The following is a 15,397-nucleotide window of genomic DNA, read 5'->3' as shown; positions in this document are numbered from 1 at the left end:
CTATGTACAGCTGCAGCGATCGGTTAGCTGCTCAGATAGCTGATGTTTAAAGTTAGTGAGGGAAATGTAAGTCTCCAGCTTCACCGATTTTTGCAATTCGTTCCAGTCACTGGCAGCAGAGAACTGGAAGGAAAGGCGGCCAAAGGGGGTGTTGGCTTTGGGGATGACCAGTGAGATATACCTGCTGGAGCACATGCTACGGGTGGGTGTTGTTATCATGACCAGTGAGCTGAGATAAGGCGGAGCTTTACCTAGCAGAGACTTGTAGATGACCTGGAGCCAGTGGGTCTGGCGACGAATATGTAGCGAGGGCCAGCCGACTAGAGCATACAGGTCGCAGTGGTGGGTGGTATAAGGCCCTTTGGTAACAAAACGGATGGCACTGTGATAGACTGCATCCAATTTGCTGAGTAGAGTATTAGAAGCTATTTTGTAGATGACATCGCCAAAGTCGAGGATTGGTAGGATAGTCAGTTTTACTTGGGTAAGTTTGGCGGCGTGAGTGAAGGAGGCTTTGTTGCGAAATAGAAAGCAGATTCTAGATTTGATTTTGGATTGGAGATGTTTGATATGAGTCTGGAAGGAGAGTCTACAGTCTAGCCAGACACCTAGGTATTTGTAGTTGTCCACGTATTCTAGGTCAGAACCGTCCAGAGTAGTGATGCTAATCGGGCGGGTGCGGGCAGCGGGCAGCGGGCAGCGAATGGTTGAAAAGCACGCATTTGGTTTTGCTAGTGTTTAAGAGCAGTTGGAGGCTGTCACGGGAATTTTCGAATCCCAATGATAAAAATTAACAATCAATAAGCCTTGACCAATCCCCAAGGTTTGTAAGACACTGGGTTAAGAATAATTAGACAAGGACTCAGCTTTCTGCAAAAGGTCTGTACAGTTTATTCAGAGAACGTTCTAAAGTCAAAAATCAAGACTCAGTCCTTTTATAATACAAACACATTCTTATCTTTAGACCACTCCCTTCTTCAACAACCAGTACTTTTCCACTCACCACAAAGAACCATAAAAACATGCCACATTCTTCAAGGCTTTCACCTCCCCTCCCCCGTTGAGACCCTCTTGGGTTGAAACCCTCTAATGATTTCCTATTACCTACTATACAACTTTACTCTGTTTACATCCCTACTAAAGAATATAACATCCAAGTATTACCATACTACCAAATCTACCCACATCCTGATTTAATCTTCCCATGATTCTCAAACATTTCCCCCTATCCTACAATATCAGAGTGGAACAATTTAGTCATCACATACACATTATTCTAACAATCCAACCTTTGACTAAATGTTACACACTGATACATACATTTTGTATTAGAAAATAAAATCATACCCAATCAAACCATTACATGTATATACATCATCTACTCATCGATGGCTGTTTAATACTACTTCCAATCATAACTCTTCTGTTCAGGATTCTTATCATGATCTTCATTGAATAAACAGTCTCTAAACATTGAATATAGTCTCATGAAGTTCCGGCTCCTCAGGATTGAATGTATTACATTTACATTTACGTCATTTAGCAGACGCTCTTATCCAGAGTGACTTACAAATTGGTGCATTCACCTTATGTTTCCACGGTGTCCATCAGGTCTGGATCTGTATATTGTTCATTCCATTGATCAGACTATGGCATAGGCCCGTACCTCACCATCTGCTGAGTCACTGCATTCTCCAACGCCTTACCCACCAAACCTCGGACACAGGGAATAAAACAACAACCACATAATACCAGCATACCCATACAAACAAAAGCAGCCCCCACAATAGTAGCTACTATGGTTTTCCATTTGCCAAACATTTCATCAAATCACCCTGTCAAAGATGTATTAACCCCTGAGTTCTCAGCCCATTCTTCACTTAGTGCGGTCAACCCAGCCAAGGCTCTAGTTACAGTCCCCTCTGGTGATGTATTATTTGGAATAAAAGTACAGCAATGACCCCCCACCATTCTACAAACCCTGCCCTTCTCTGCCAATAACATATCAAGAGCCAACCTATTTTGCCAAGTCATGAGGGAGGTGGCGGATAATTGGTCAGAGATTCCCTTCACTGCATCTCTAGTCTGATTTACAAATCTTTGTTGATTATAATAGATATAGTTTATCCAATCCACATTCTTATTTATCGTGACCCACCAAAAGAAAGTAGTTGTGAACCCTTCACCTATTTGATTCAACGCCTTGTATTCATCTGGTACTCCTCTAGGGATCCCAATGGAATCCATCCATATGGGGCTACCTTCATCTAGGACCAGACTTCTCTTATTTCTTACTATTTTACTCACCACTGGCCGTTGATGACTAATCCTCACTGGTTGGACCAATAACACTGGGGCGCAAGTACCTACCCACCCTTTTGGTAACATCTGCCTTATGCGTCCTTGGTCGGAACATGCCCACCATACATCAGTTATAGGTGCTGTGAGGTTAAGAATCTTCTCCTGCACTTCCCAATCTAAGTCTGTCACATTCACTACTTTCTTACATCCATTAAAATCTCCTAAGTCCCTACCACCATTCCTGTGTCTATAACACTGATACTCTCCAGGAGTTAGAGTGAACTGAGGTGGATTGGCTGCGCTCTTTAATCTGGCCAACCCCATCCCTGTACAGTTTACCTCTTCCTGATTAGATCCTAATGTGGATGCTCATCTTGATATTTATTGAAACCAAGAAAACACCAAAATAACAAACGACGAAGAACTCACGAACAACCAAACAGTCTTGTAATGCTCACACACGCAAAACAAGAGACAATCTCCCACAAACACTAAACCAAACACATACCCAATTATAGGACTCTCAATCAGAGGCAACGAGAAAGCACCTGCCTCCAATTGAGAGTCCAACCCCCCATTAACCTAAACATAGATATACAACTAACTAGACTAAACATAGAAATACATAAACAAGGAACAGTGCCCAAAAACCCCGGAATACATAAATCAAATACCCCTCTACCAAAAACACCACCCCGAACCACATAAAACAAATACCCTCTGCCACATCCTGACCAAACTACAATAACAAATAACCCTTGTACTGGTCAGGACGTGACAGTACCCCCCCAAAGGTGCAGATCCCGGATGCACCTCATAAATAAACAAACGTCCCCCCCCCCACCAAAAAAATCCCCCTAAACTAAAGGGAGGGAAGGGAGGGTGGCTGCCGTCACCGACGGCACTTGTGCTACACCCCCCCTCCCCAACCCACCTATACAGGTGGTGGTTCAGGCTCCGGCCTACTGTCCTCCAGAATGCAGGCCATAGGCAGACTCCCCTCATTCCGGATCGTAGGCTCTTCCATTCCACACTGTCGGCAGACTCATTTGAAACACAGTTACTTATATTTAGTTCTGGATCATTAATAGACTTACTCAGTTCCGGGTTGCTGCTAGACTCCTTTGGTTCCGGGTCATAGGCAGACTCACCTGGTTCTGGGTCACAGGCAGACCCCTTCGGTTCCGGGTCACAGGCAGACCCCCTCGGTTCCGGGTCGGCGGGCCCCTCTGGCAGATCCGGGTCGGCGGGCCACTCTGGCAGATACGGCGCGGCGGGCCACTCTGGCAGATACGGCGCGGCGGGCCACTCTGGCAGATCCGGCGCGGCGGGCCACTCTGGCAGATCCGGCGCGGCGGGCCACTCTGGCAGATCCGGCGCGGCGGGCCACTCTGGCAGATCCGGCGCGGCGGGCCACTCTGGCAGATCCGGCGCGGCGGGCCACTCTGGCAGATCTGGGCAGACGGGCCACTCTGGCAGATCCGGGCAGACGGGCCACTCTGGCTGATCCGGGCAGACGGGCCACTCTGGCTGATCCGGGCAGACGGGCCACTCTGGCAGCTCCTGACTGGCGGGCGGCTCTGGCGACTCCTGACTGGCGGGCGGCTCTGGCGACTCCTGACTGGCGAGTGGCTGACGCACTAGATGCCTAATGCGTGGTGCTGGTACTGTAGGTATCAGCCTGGGAACACGCACCTCATGGCTAGTGCGGGGAGCGGGAACAGGACGAGTCGGACTGGGCTGACGCACTGGAAGCCTGATGCGTGGTGCTGGTACTGGAGGTATCAGCCTGGGATCACTCACCTCAGGGCTAGTGCGGGGAGCGGGAACAGGACGAGTCGGACTGGGCTGACGCACTGGAAGCCTGGTGCGTGGTGCTGGTACTGGACGTGCCAGACCAGGGTTTCGCTCTTCCGGGTCCGCACGAGAGACAGGAACTGGAAACACCGGGCCATGGAGGCGCACAGGCGGTCTTGATCTCACCTCCTGCACAACCCGTCCTGGCTGGATGGAACTAGTAGCCCTGTACGAGCAGGGTGCTAGTACAGGGCGAACTGGGCTGTGCAGGGGCCTGATGGTTGCCGTGCGTAGAGCGGGTGTAGGGTAGCCTGGTCCTAGGAGGCGCACCGGTGACCAAACGCGCTGCGCAGGCATCCTCCTACCAGGCTGGATGCCCACTCTAGCACGGCATCTGCGAGGGGCTGGAATAACTCGCACTGGACTGTGCGTGCGTATGGGCGAGATTGTGTGCACTTCAGCAAAACACGGCGCCCTCCACTCCATACGGTCCTCCATATAAACACGGGGAGCTGGCTTAGGGCTCACCCTTGGCCCAGCCAAACTACCTGTGTGCCCCCCCCAAAATAATTATTGGGGGTGCCTCTCGTGCTTCTCCCTCTGCGCGTACAAGGCCTCGTACATCCGCCTCTCCGCCTTGGCAGCCTCGATTTCCTCCCTTGGGCGACGGTATTCCCCAGCCTGGTGCCCAGGTCCAGCCCGTCCAGAATTTCCTCCCAGGTCCATTTCTCCCACCCATCCATCTCGAAATCCCTTTGCTCCTTAACGTCCACCTGTTGCTCCTTCCTCCGCTGCTTGGTCCATTTGTGGTGGGAGATTCTGTCACGGTTGTCGTCGGGAAAGGAGGACCAAAACGCAGCAGGAATGTGGATGCTCATCTTGATATTTATTGAAACCAAGAAAACACCAAAATAACAAACGACGAAGAACTCACGAACAACCAAACAGTCTTGTAAGGCTCACACACACAAAACAAGAGACAATCTCCCACAAACACTAAACCAAACACATACCCAATTATAGGACTCTCAATCAGAAACAACGAGAAAGCACCTGCCTCCAATTGAGAGTCCAACCCCCCATTAACCTAAACATAGATATACAACTAACTAGACTAAACATAGAAATACATAAACAAGGAACAGTGCCCAAAAACCCCGGAATACATAAATCAAATACCCCTCTACCAAAAACACCACCCCGAACCACATAAAACAAATACCCTCTGCCACGTCCTGACCAAACTACAATAACAAATAACCCTTATACTGGTCAGGACGTGACACATAGGACTATTTTACACCATTTTATAGATACACTTCTCCTGAATCGAACCACGTTGTCCAATTTCCAAAAGGCTTTACAGTGAAAGCAAAACATTAGATTATGTTAGGAGAGTACATAGACACAAATAATCACACAGCCATTTTCCAAGCAAGCATATATGTCACATAAACCCAAACAACAGCTAAATGCAGCACTAACCTTTGATGATCTTCATCAGATGACACTCCTAGGACATTATGTTATACAATACATGCATGTTTTGTTCAATCAAGTTCATATTTATATCAAAAAACAGCTTTTTACATTACCATGTGATGTTCAGAACTAGCAAACCCACTGAAAACTTCCGGTGAATTTACTAAATTACTCATGATAAACGTTGACAAAATACATAACAATTTTTTAAGAATTATAGATACAGAACTCCTTTATGCAATCGCTATGTCCGATTTTAAAATAGCTTTTCGGCGAAAAGCACATTTTGCAATACTCTGAGTACATAGCTCGGCCATCACGGCTAGCTATTTTGACATCCGCCAACGTCGGGGCTCAGTAAACTCAGAATTACTATTAGAAAAATTGGATTACCTTTGCTGTTCTTCGTCAGAATGCACTCCCAGGACTTCTACTTCAACAGCAAATGTTCTTTTGGTTTGAAATAATCCATAGATATATCCAAATACCTCCGTTTTGTTCGTGCGTTCAGGTCACTATCCGAAGGGTAACGCGCGAGCGCATTTCGTGACAATTTTTTTTTCAAAATATTCCATTACCGTACTTAGAAGCATGTCAAACGCTGTTTAAAATACATTTTTATGCTATTTTTCTCGTAAAATAGCGATAATATTCCAACCGGGCACCGTTGAATTCATTCAAAGACTGAAAGAAAAAAATGGTGAGGTCTCGTGAACGCGCATCTCCAGACTCACTGTCCCCAGGCAGGCCACTGGCAAACTCTGCTCCTATACTTTGCCCAGAGACAGGAGACGCATCATTTCGCTTTCTAAAGGCTTTAGAGAGCCAATGGAAGCCTTGGAAAGTGTCACATAACAGCTCAGATGCTGTAATTTTGATAGAGATGCAACAGAAGGACTACAAATTGTCAGACAGGCCACTTCCTGCCTGGAATCTTCTCAGGTTTTTGCCTGCCATATGAGTTCTGTTATACTCACAGACACCATTCAAATAGTTTTAGAAACTTTAGAGTGTTTTCTATCCAAATCTACTAATTATATGCATATTCTAGTTTCTGGGAAAGAGTAGTAACCAGATTAAATCGGGTACGTTTTTTATCCGGCCGTGAAAATACTGCCCCCTATCCCAAACAGGTTAATGGGATATGTATTTATGTAAGAGGGGTGTTTGATTTATGTGTTCCGGGTTTTTGGGTAATGTTCTTGTTTTTTATTTCTATGGTTTTCTATGTTGTGTATTTCTTTGTTGGCCTGGTATGGCTCTCAATCAGGAACAGCTGTACATCGTTGTTTCTGATTGGGAGTCATACTTAGGTAGCCTGTTTTCACCTGTCCCTTTGTAGGAAGTTGTTGTTGTACTGCTGAGTGTTAGCCTGCAACACTGTTCGTTCGATCGTTTTCTTGTTTTGTTTGTTACGTGTTCGAATAAAGTTAAGATGAGCACTCAACCCGCTGCGCCTTGGTCCACTACGTACGACGACTGTTACACAGGTGCTCCGCTATATCACATTTGACATTGTCCGTAAGCTTGAGTTCATTTGCACACACAAAATCAGACAATGATGGAAAGACCTGTGTGTTGTCCTTGTTAATGCAGACAGAGAAGAGCTCCAACTTCATAATCATAGCCTCAATTTTGTCCCGCACATTGAATATAATTGTGGAGAATCCCTGTAATCCTAGATTCAGATCATTCAGGCCAGAAAAAACATCACGCAGATAAGCCAATCATGTAAGAAACTCGTCATCATGCAACCGGTCAGACAAGTGACAATTATGGCCAGTAAAGAAAACTTTAAGCTTGTCTCTCAATTAAAAAAACATGTCAACTTTGCCCCTTGATAACCAGCACACTTCTGTATGTTGTAAAAGCGTGACATGGTCGCTGCCCATATCATTGCATAGTGCAGAAAATACATGAGAGTTCAGGGGCCTTGCTTTAACAAAGTTAACCATTTTCACTGTCCAAAACCATCTTTCAAGCTGTCAGGCATTCTCTTGGCAGCAAGGTGTATGCTGCAGTGTACCCAAGTGGCGTTGGGAGCAACTGCTTGCATGTGCCTTACCACTCCACTATGTCTCCCTGTCATGGCTTTTGCACCATTAGTACAGATACCAACACATCTTGACCACCAAAGTCCATTTAATGTCACAAAGCTGTCCAGTACTTTAAAAATATCCTCTCCTGTTGTCCTGGTTTCCAGTGGTTTGCAGAAGAGGATGTCTTCCTTAATTGACACCCCATAAAAGTAACGGACATATACCAGGAGCTGTGCCAGGCCCGCCACGTTTGTTGACTCATCCAGCTGTAACGCATAGAATTCACTGGCTTGTATGCGAAGCAGTAATTGTTTCAAAGCATCTCCTGCCATGTCACTGATGCGTCGTGAAACAATGTTGTTTGATGAAGGCATTGTCTGTATATATTTTTTTTATTTTCTCCCAGCATTGTCCCAGCCATATCCGTAGCAGCAGCAAGAATTAAGTCTTCCACAATAGTATGGGGCTTGCCTGTCCTAGCCACTCAGTAGCTCACCATATAAGATGCTTCTAGCCCCTTCTTATTAATGGTATCTGTTGCTTTTATATATGTCTTACCACTCAAAAGTTTTCTTAATTCTCGCTCAAAAAACACCTGTGGCTTATTTTTCAAATTGGCATGTTTTGTTTCTAAATATGAGTGAAGGTTTCATTGAGTTGTGAGATAGTACTTTTGCACATATAACACACTGTGGCTGAGGAAAGGCACTACTCTCAATATAAGTGAACCCCAAACAAATGTAGAATTACTGATGCTAGCATTGGATGTGCTCGTGGAAGCAGAACAACTTGTGTCGTCGACAGGTGCAGGTGTAGTACTGCTGGTAGTAGCAGTACTATCAATAGAGCTGGTAAGTGTCTCTATGGACTCGGGCCTTACTTTTTTAACCATTTATCAATTTTTGAGCAAACGGAATGAGCAGCAGCTACGTTTGGCTACATACGGACCGTTAGTGGAATTCCCACGAGAGAGTAATGGTTAATATGATTGGATGTTAATTATTTGACTAGGCTACCTGTATTTGACATTGTGTTGTTATTTCGCTGAACACTAGATGGTTTAATTTGATTTTTGGCAGTGAAATGAAGCTACTCAGGCGAGAAAAAAACCTCACCCAAATGTATAGCCCGTTGGAAAATATAAATGGACTGTTTGAATACGTGAAGATTTTTTGTTTGTTGAAAATTGTGAATCACGTTTATATTTGACGTACCCCCGACGGCATTACACGTTACACGTACCCCAGTTTGGGAATACCTGCTCTTTAGCAGGGGTGGGCAACTCCAGTCCTCGAGGGCTTGATTTGTGTCCCACTTTTTCTCCATCCCTAGCAAACACAGCTGATTAATCAAATTGCATTCTAAACTGAAGATCATAATTACGTGATTATTGGAGTCAGGTGTGTTAGCTGGGGCTGGGGCAAAACTGCCAATCAGGCCCTCGAGGACTTGAATTGCCCACCCCTGCTCTATAGGGACAGTGTCATGAGTCTTGTGGTCTGCCTCAGTGCAGAACAGACACACACATGTCTGGTCAGTCCTACAGAACAGCTCCAGGAGTCTGTCGTGCTTCTTACAGATCCTGTCTTCCAGGTTCTCAGCAGGGTCGATCAGCTTGTGTCTCTTGAAGGCTGGGGCTTCAAGAGGTCAGACACACCAGGCAGGACTTCAGGGCCTTGTGCTTCGTCCCAGTGCAGACATCACGGTGCACTTTTCCAGGTTTGGCAGGGGACTTATCTTTACCTCTGTCTCTCATACTTTTAAAGTTATTTAGAACCTCTCTGAAGGTTGTGTTAACACAAAGCTTAGGTTGATTGGAGAATTTCTCCTTACACAGTGGACACTGACACAGATCCTGGCTATTCCAGTACTTTGTGACACAGGCCATACAGAAGTTGTGTCCACAGGAAGTGGAGACCGGCTCATTGAACACATCCAGACAGATAGAGCACAGGAACTGCTCTTCAGACAGGAGACTGCTGGAGGAAGCCATATATATATATATATATATATATATATATAATAGAGAGAGCAAAGTCGAAACTGTAAAGCATAGTTAAAGTTCAATGTTTTTATTTAGAAAATTGCAGCAAACCTTCAGATCAAAAGAGTAAGACTCCAGCTCCAGATTATAATCAATTAGTCAATAATACAATATATATGTTTTTTTAACGGATCATTTTCCATTTCCTGGAATGAGTCAGTTCTCGATTGTTTCAGCGACATTGTCAACACGGCATTAAGTGATATTAACAATCTTGCTTAAAGTTGTTTAACCGTACTACATACAGTATAAATTTGTCAATTTAATAAATACAGTTCAACATAGGTACTGTAGATAAAGAACAGGATATTACCATAAAATAAATGTACACAGTAATATTTCTTCACCGATCCTTGTAAATCTCTACTCACCTGTGTCTGTGTAAAAGAGTGTGGGCGTGTTCTCAGATTCTTCTCTAGTATATACCATAGTTAAAAAAAACACAGCAGACTGTGTAGCAGTTTAAGATAGATTTCCGAAGAGTTTAAGAGAGTTTATTCATGTGTACAACATACAGCATGTCTAGCAACCTTAGTTTCACATTAGCAAAGTGACAAGAACATTCTCCTCCCCACCCAGTGCTGCTCTGTGCTCTGTGCTCTGTGCTCTGTGACATAATTAACCCTTCACATGGCTGATATCTCTCTTCATTCTTGAGACATTCTTTTACCATCTAAAATCAAACAACGTTTAAGCAGGAGTTTAAACAGGGGTGTTCATTGTTTTACTGATCTAGGTAGAAGAAGTGTGAATCAGAAATGTTAAATAAAGACCTATTGCAGGTGTATGGAAGGTTTTCAGACAACAACAACAGTTAAAATTCCACATGGAATGAAAAAGTAGTGTCAGTTTTAGAAGTTTTGACCATTAATTAAGAAGCAAGAAATATCCCAGATTGTGCCTTTAAACATACTCACTTTGACTTATACCAACTACCAGACAATCCCTAAAATGTGGCAAGCCAGACAATGGGTGAAAGGAGAAAATGTCTTTACTGCTTGTAGGAAAATGCCTGTGCTGGCTGTATGTTGAAAGCCTGCATCTGCTCCTTGTGGTGCCTGAAGAAGTGTCTAATGAAATGCAGGTCCTACAAATATTGAAGATGTCTTATGTTAAAGGCAATGCATGATCGTAACTGACAATCTCTAAAATGTGGCAACATTGGGTCATTACTGCTTACTAAGTTTGTCTCTTTCATATATTTCTTGGAGTTAAAAAAAAAAAAATGTGCAGGACATCACAAAACATGCCACTTGGTGGCAGACAACCCACACGGCATCCATAAACACCAACAGATAAAACAACACCGACAAACAATTGACAACAAAAACAAAGAGCAATAATAGTAATACAGTTTTGGTCCTTTACAATATCAACATTGTGATCTAAAATACAATCAAATGGGTGCATCGTTCCGGACCTGTATAGGCCAGTAAATCCCTAAATTGTGGCAGCATTGGGTCATTACTCAATTAAATAAAGGTGAAATAAATACAAATAATTTACAAAATTACTGCTTATTGAGTTTGTATTACTGTTTCCATAGAAAAAGGGATGTCTAAGCCACAAATTCCCCCTTTGCGGTGCACATTACCATCATCAGTTAACATGCTGTTGAGGCATCACAGAGAATGTTCAAATGTAATGTGCTTTAGGTGAAAGATACATATTTCACACACTGTGCATGTCTAGAGTAAGCAGGTGTCCCTCCTCCCATTGGTCTAAGTAGGCCTACTGTAACCTGGCAACAGATGAAACCTGAGCTGTGCTACCTGAGAAACCAAAGCCACACAAAGCGGATGCGTTGTCTAAGCCACATTCTCATACTACCTCCCTCTTAAAAGACAACCATCAGGAGCTACATCCAACGTTGCCAGAATGTGCTAACTTTGCTTGTGTCAACTACATTCTCTCTGGAGGGGAGAAGATGCCATCTCATGTGATGCTGTCATACCAGTGGGACGATCATCCCTAAGAAGACGGACTGCCAGTGTGGATGGATATTGAAGGAGGGGTGACAGGGAACATCAATGACGTGTAAATACTGCCCTTTGGATCAATCAATAATATATAATGCAGTCAGTCGTAAGTGATATTGTCCAAAAATGTGTGTAAAATGCAATCGGTGCATATTCGGCTCAATCAAACACTCAAAGTATTGTTTTAGAAAACAAATATGTGAACCCAGGAACCCTGTTCTGAATGAGTCTGACTATTTCCAACTCCTCTTTTCCTCTACCCTTTAATGGACATCGGGAATACATCTCTGCTGGCCTGACCCCATCCGGTTGTCTATGCTGCGTCTGGCCCGATTCCGCCTGGGAACCGTGGCCAAAGGCTCCTTCATCATCACCCTGGTGGAGACCCCTCGCCTCATCCTAACCCACATCCACAACCAGCTCAAAGGAAAAGTAGGTCATTTATCACCTTCACCTATTCTACCTGTCTAAAATCTGAGAATAAGTGGAGAGAATATGAGGCTACCTTGTGGGCTTACCCAGTATCGAAGGCTTGGCTTGACAATCTCTGAATGTCATTAAACTTCTTGGTGTTTTGTAACAGATGTCTCTTTCCATTCATCAAATTGGCCACTGCACAGTTTGGATTCATTGATTGCTTTTATTTGTCTGTAAAAAAAACCAAATACACCCCCAAAAAATGTAAGTGACAGGGATTGCACAATAAAGTTAGAGACGTATTTCCATTATGGTCCCTATTTTTTTACATAAATACATACATAATTAGAATGATTCATTACAGACAAATTACAGAGATAGAGACGGAAAAGGCTCAACCTCCAGATGAGTATGAAGGGGGAGTTTAAGTCAAATCAAATCCCATTTTATTTGTCACATCCACATGTTCAGCAGATGTTATTGCGGGTGTAGAGAAATGCTTGTGTTTCTAGCTCCAACACTGGAGTAATACCTAACAATTCACAACAATACACACAAGACATACAACCTAAAAGTAAAAGAATGGAATTAAGGAAAATATAAATATTAGGATGAGCAATGTCAGAGTAGCATATACTAAATACCGTTGAATAGAATACAGTATATACACATGAGATGAGTAAAGCAAAAATATGTAAACATAAGTGACTAGTGCTCCGTTATTAAAGTGGTCAGTGATTTCAAGTCTATGTATATGGTGCAGCAACCACTAAGGTGCAGGGTTACATAACTGGGTGGAAGTCGCCAAGTGATGGCTATTTAGCAGTCTGATGGCTTTGAGATAGAAGCTGTTTTTCAAACTCTCGGTCCCAGCTTTGATGCACCTGTACTGACCTCGCCTTCTGGATGATAGCGGAGTGAACAGGCAGTGGGTCAGGTGGTTGTTGTCCTTGATGATCTTTTTGGTCTTCCTGTGACATCGGGTGCTGTAGGTGTCCTGGAGGGCAGGTAGTTTGCCCTCGGTGATGCGTTCTTATTAGCTTGTTTGGCTGGTAGCTTATTCTTTAGATGTTTTGGGCTGCTGGTGAACCATGATGTGCAAACAAAATCAAAGTGACACTAGACTAGTGCACTTGCCAGAGTCTTTAGGGTGTCTGTAGCTAGGTTTGCATCCAATTGGTGGCAGATTTTCATGTGAATATTCAAAAAATCGTCAAAAACAATTGGCGCCATACAACATGAATTTACCTGACATTTGAGAAATGTAATGGACATCCATATGCATTCAGATGCAACATGGCGCAGCCAGCGCCAACAATAAATGAGGAAAGTTGGCTAAATAAGCCACATTTCCGTGTCCTTATAACCAGCCTATAACAAATTACAAAAACACTATTTATTGTGTTTCGATGTGTAGCGTATGCAAAACTTTATAGCCTATTTTTGGGGAGGTTTTAGCCTAATTTCCTAAAACAATACTTGTAACAATAGTCCACCTCACGGTTCAGCTTTCAGAGATTTGAGTGTTGGGCCAGTAACCAAAACGTTGCTGGATCGAATCCCCGAGCTGACGAGGTAAAAATCTGTAATTCTGAGGCACGATGCGGGAGCGCAAATCAATAGCCGAAAAGCTCAAAAGTTCCATTACCGTTTGTAGAAGCATGTCAAACGATGTTTACAATCAATCCTTAGGGTGTTTTTAACATAAATAATTGATATTATTCCAACCAGACAATAGCGAATTCATTACAGAAGAAAAATAAAAAATGCTAGCCATGAGTGAATGCGCATGAAGTAACTACATGACCTCAGACAGTCCACTGCTTGAACCGGCTGTTATTCCCTCAAAATTCACCATAGAAGCCTCAAACAACTTTCTAAAGACTGTTGACATCTAGTGGAAGCCTTAGGAAGTGCAAAATGACCCCACAGACATTGTAGTTTCAATAGACAATGGTTTGAAAGACTACAAGTCTCAGACTTCCCACTTCCTGGTTGGATTTTTCTCAGGTTTTTGCCTGCCATATGAGTTCTGTTATACTCACAGACATCATTCAAAACAGTTTTAGAAACGTCAGAGTGTTTTCTGTCCAAATCTACTAATAATATGCATATTCTCATTTCTGGGCCCGAGCAGTAGGCAGTTTAATTTGGGTACGTTTTTCATCAGGCCGTGAAAATTTTGTTCCGGAACTCCAATTTGAGCAGCAGCAGCTGAAAAAATGAGCTCCTACAAATATTGAAATTTACATGGTTTTTAGAGTGAAGTACATCGGAAAAAGCAAAAGAAAACTGCAAGACTGAATAGGAGAAAAAACAAGCAACAAACAAAGAAGATAGGCTTTTGAAAAATAACTATTTTTCATAAAATTGTAGTTATCTTAGCTAGCTGAATTGTTTACCAGTTGCTAAGCAGTTGCTAGGGACTCTTTTGGAAGAAGCTAGCTAGCTAACGAAGAACAACAAAGAATATCTAGTTAACAGAAGAAAAGAAAGAGAAAATCAGGACAGAAGAAAAAGGATATCAAAGTGAAACAGTTCTCTAAAGACACAAGAGACAATAATACAAGAAACAACACTTCTGTAGCTTGTCAACTATGTGTCTGTCTATCCCTGTTCTCTCCTCTCTGCACAGGCCATACAAACGCTTCACACCGCGTGGCCGCTGCCACTCTAACCTGGTGGTCCCAGCACGCACGACTCACGTGGAGTTCCAGGTCTCCGGCAGCCTCTGGAACTGCCGGTCTGCAGCCAACAAGGCTGAGTTCATCTCAGCCTATGCTACCCTCCAGTCCCTAGACTTCCTGGCGCTGACGGAATCATGGATTACCACAGATAACACTGCTACTCCTACTGCTCTCTCTTCGTCTGCCCACGTGTTCTCGCATACCCCTAGAGCATCGAGCCAGCGGGGTGGTGGCAATGGAATCCTCATCTCTCCCAAGTGGACATTCTCTCTTTCTCCCCTGACCCATCTGTCTATCTCCTCATTTGAATTCCATGCTGTCACAGTTACCAGCCCTTTCAAGCTTAACCTCTATGGGCTAGGTGGGACGCTTGCGTCCCACCTACGTAACAGCCACTGCCAGCCTGTGGCGCGATTTTCAAAACCTTAAAAATCCTATTACTTCAATTTCTCAATCATATGACTATTTTACAGCCATTTAAAGACAAGACTCTCGTTAATCTAACCACACTGTCCGATTTCAAAAAGGCTTTACAACGAAAGCAAAACATTAGATTATGTCAGCAGAGTACCAAGCCAGAAATAATCAGACACCCATTTTTCAAGCCAGCATATAATGTCACCAAAAACCCAGAAGACAGCTAAATGCAGC

General features: G+C 43.7%; 1 pseudogene; it reads right to left on the bottom strand.

Moving 5' to 3' along the window:
* Positions 1 to 1,211: 1,211 nt before the first annotated feature.
* LOC123744165 (E3 ubiquitin-protein ligase TRIM47-like) lies at positions 1,212 to 9,612 on the bottom strand (annotated as a pseudogene).
* Positions 9,613 to 15,397: the final 5,785 nt, after the last annotated feature.

The sequence above is a fragment of the Salmo salar genome, chromosome ssa08, assembly GCF_905237065.1.
Source record: "Salmo salar chromosome ssa08, Ssal_v3.1, whole genome shotgun sequence".
Taxonomy (NCBI): Eukaryota; Metazoa; Chordata; class Actinopteri; order Salmoniformes; family Salmonidae; genus Salmo; species Salmo salar.
This window is presented reverse-complemented; position numbering and strand designations above follow the sequence as displayed.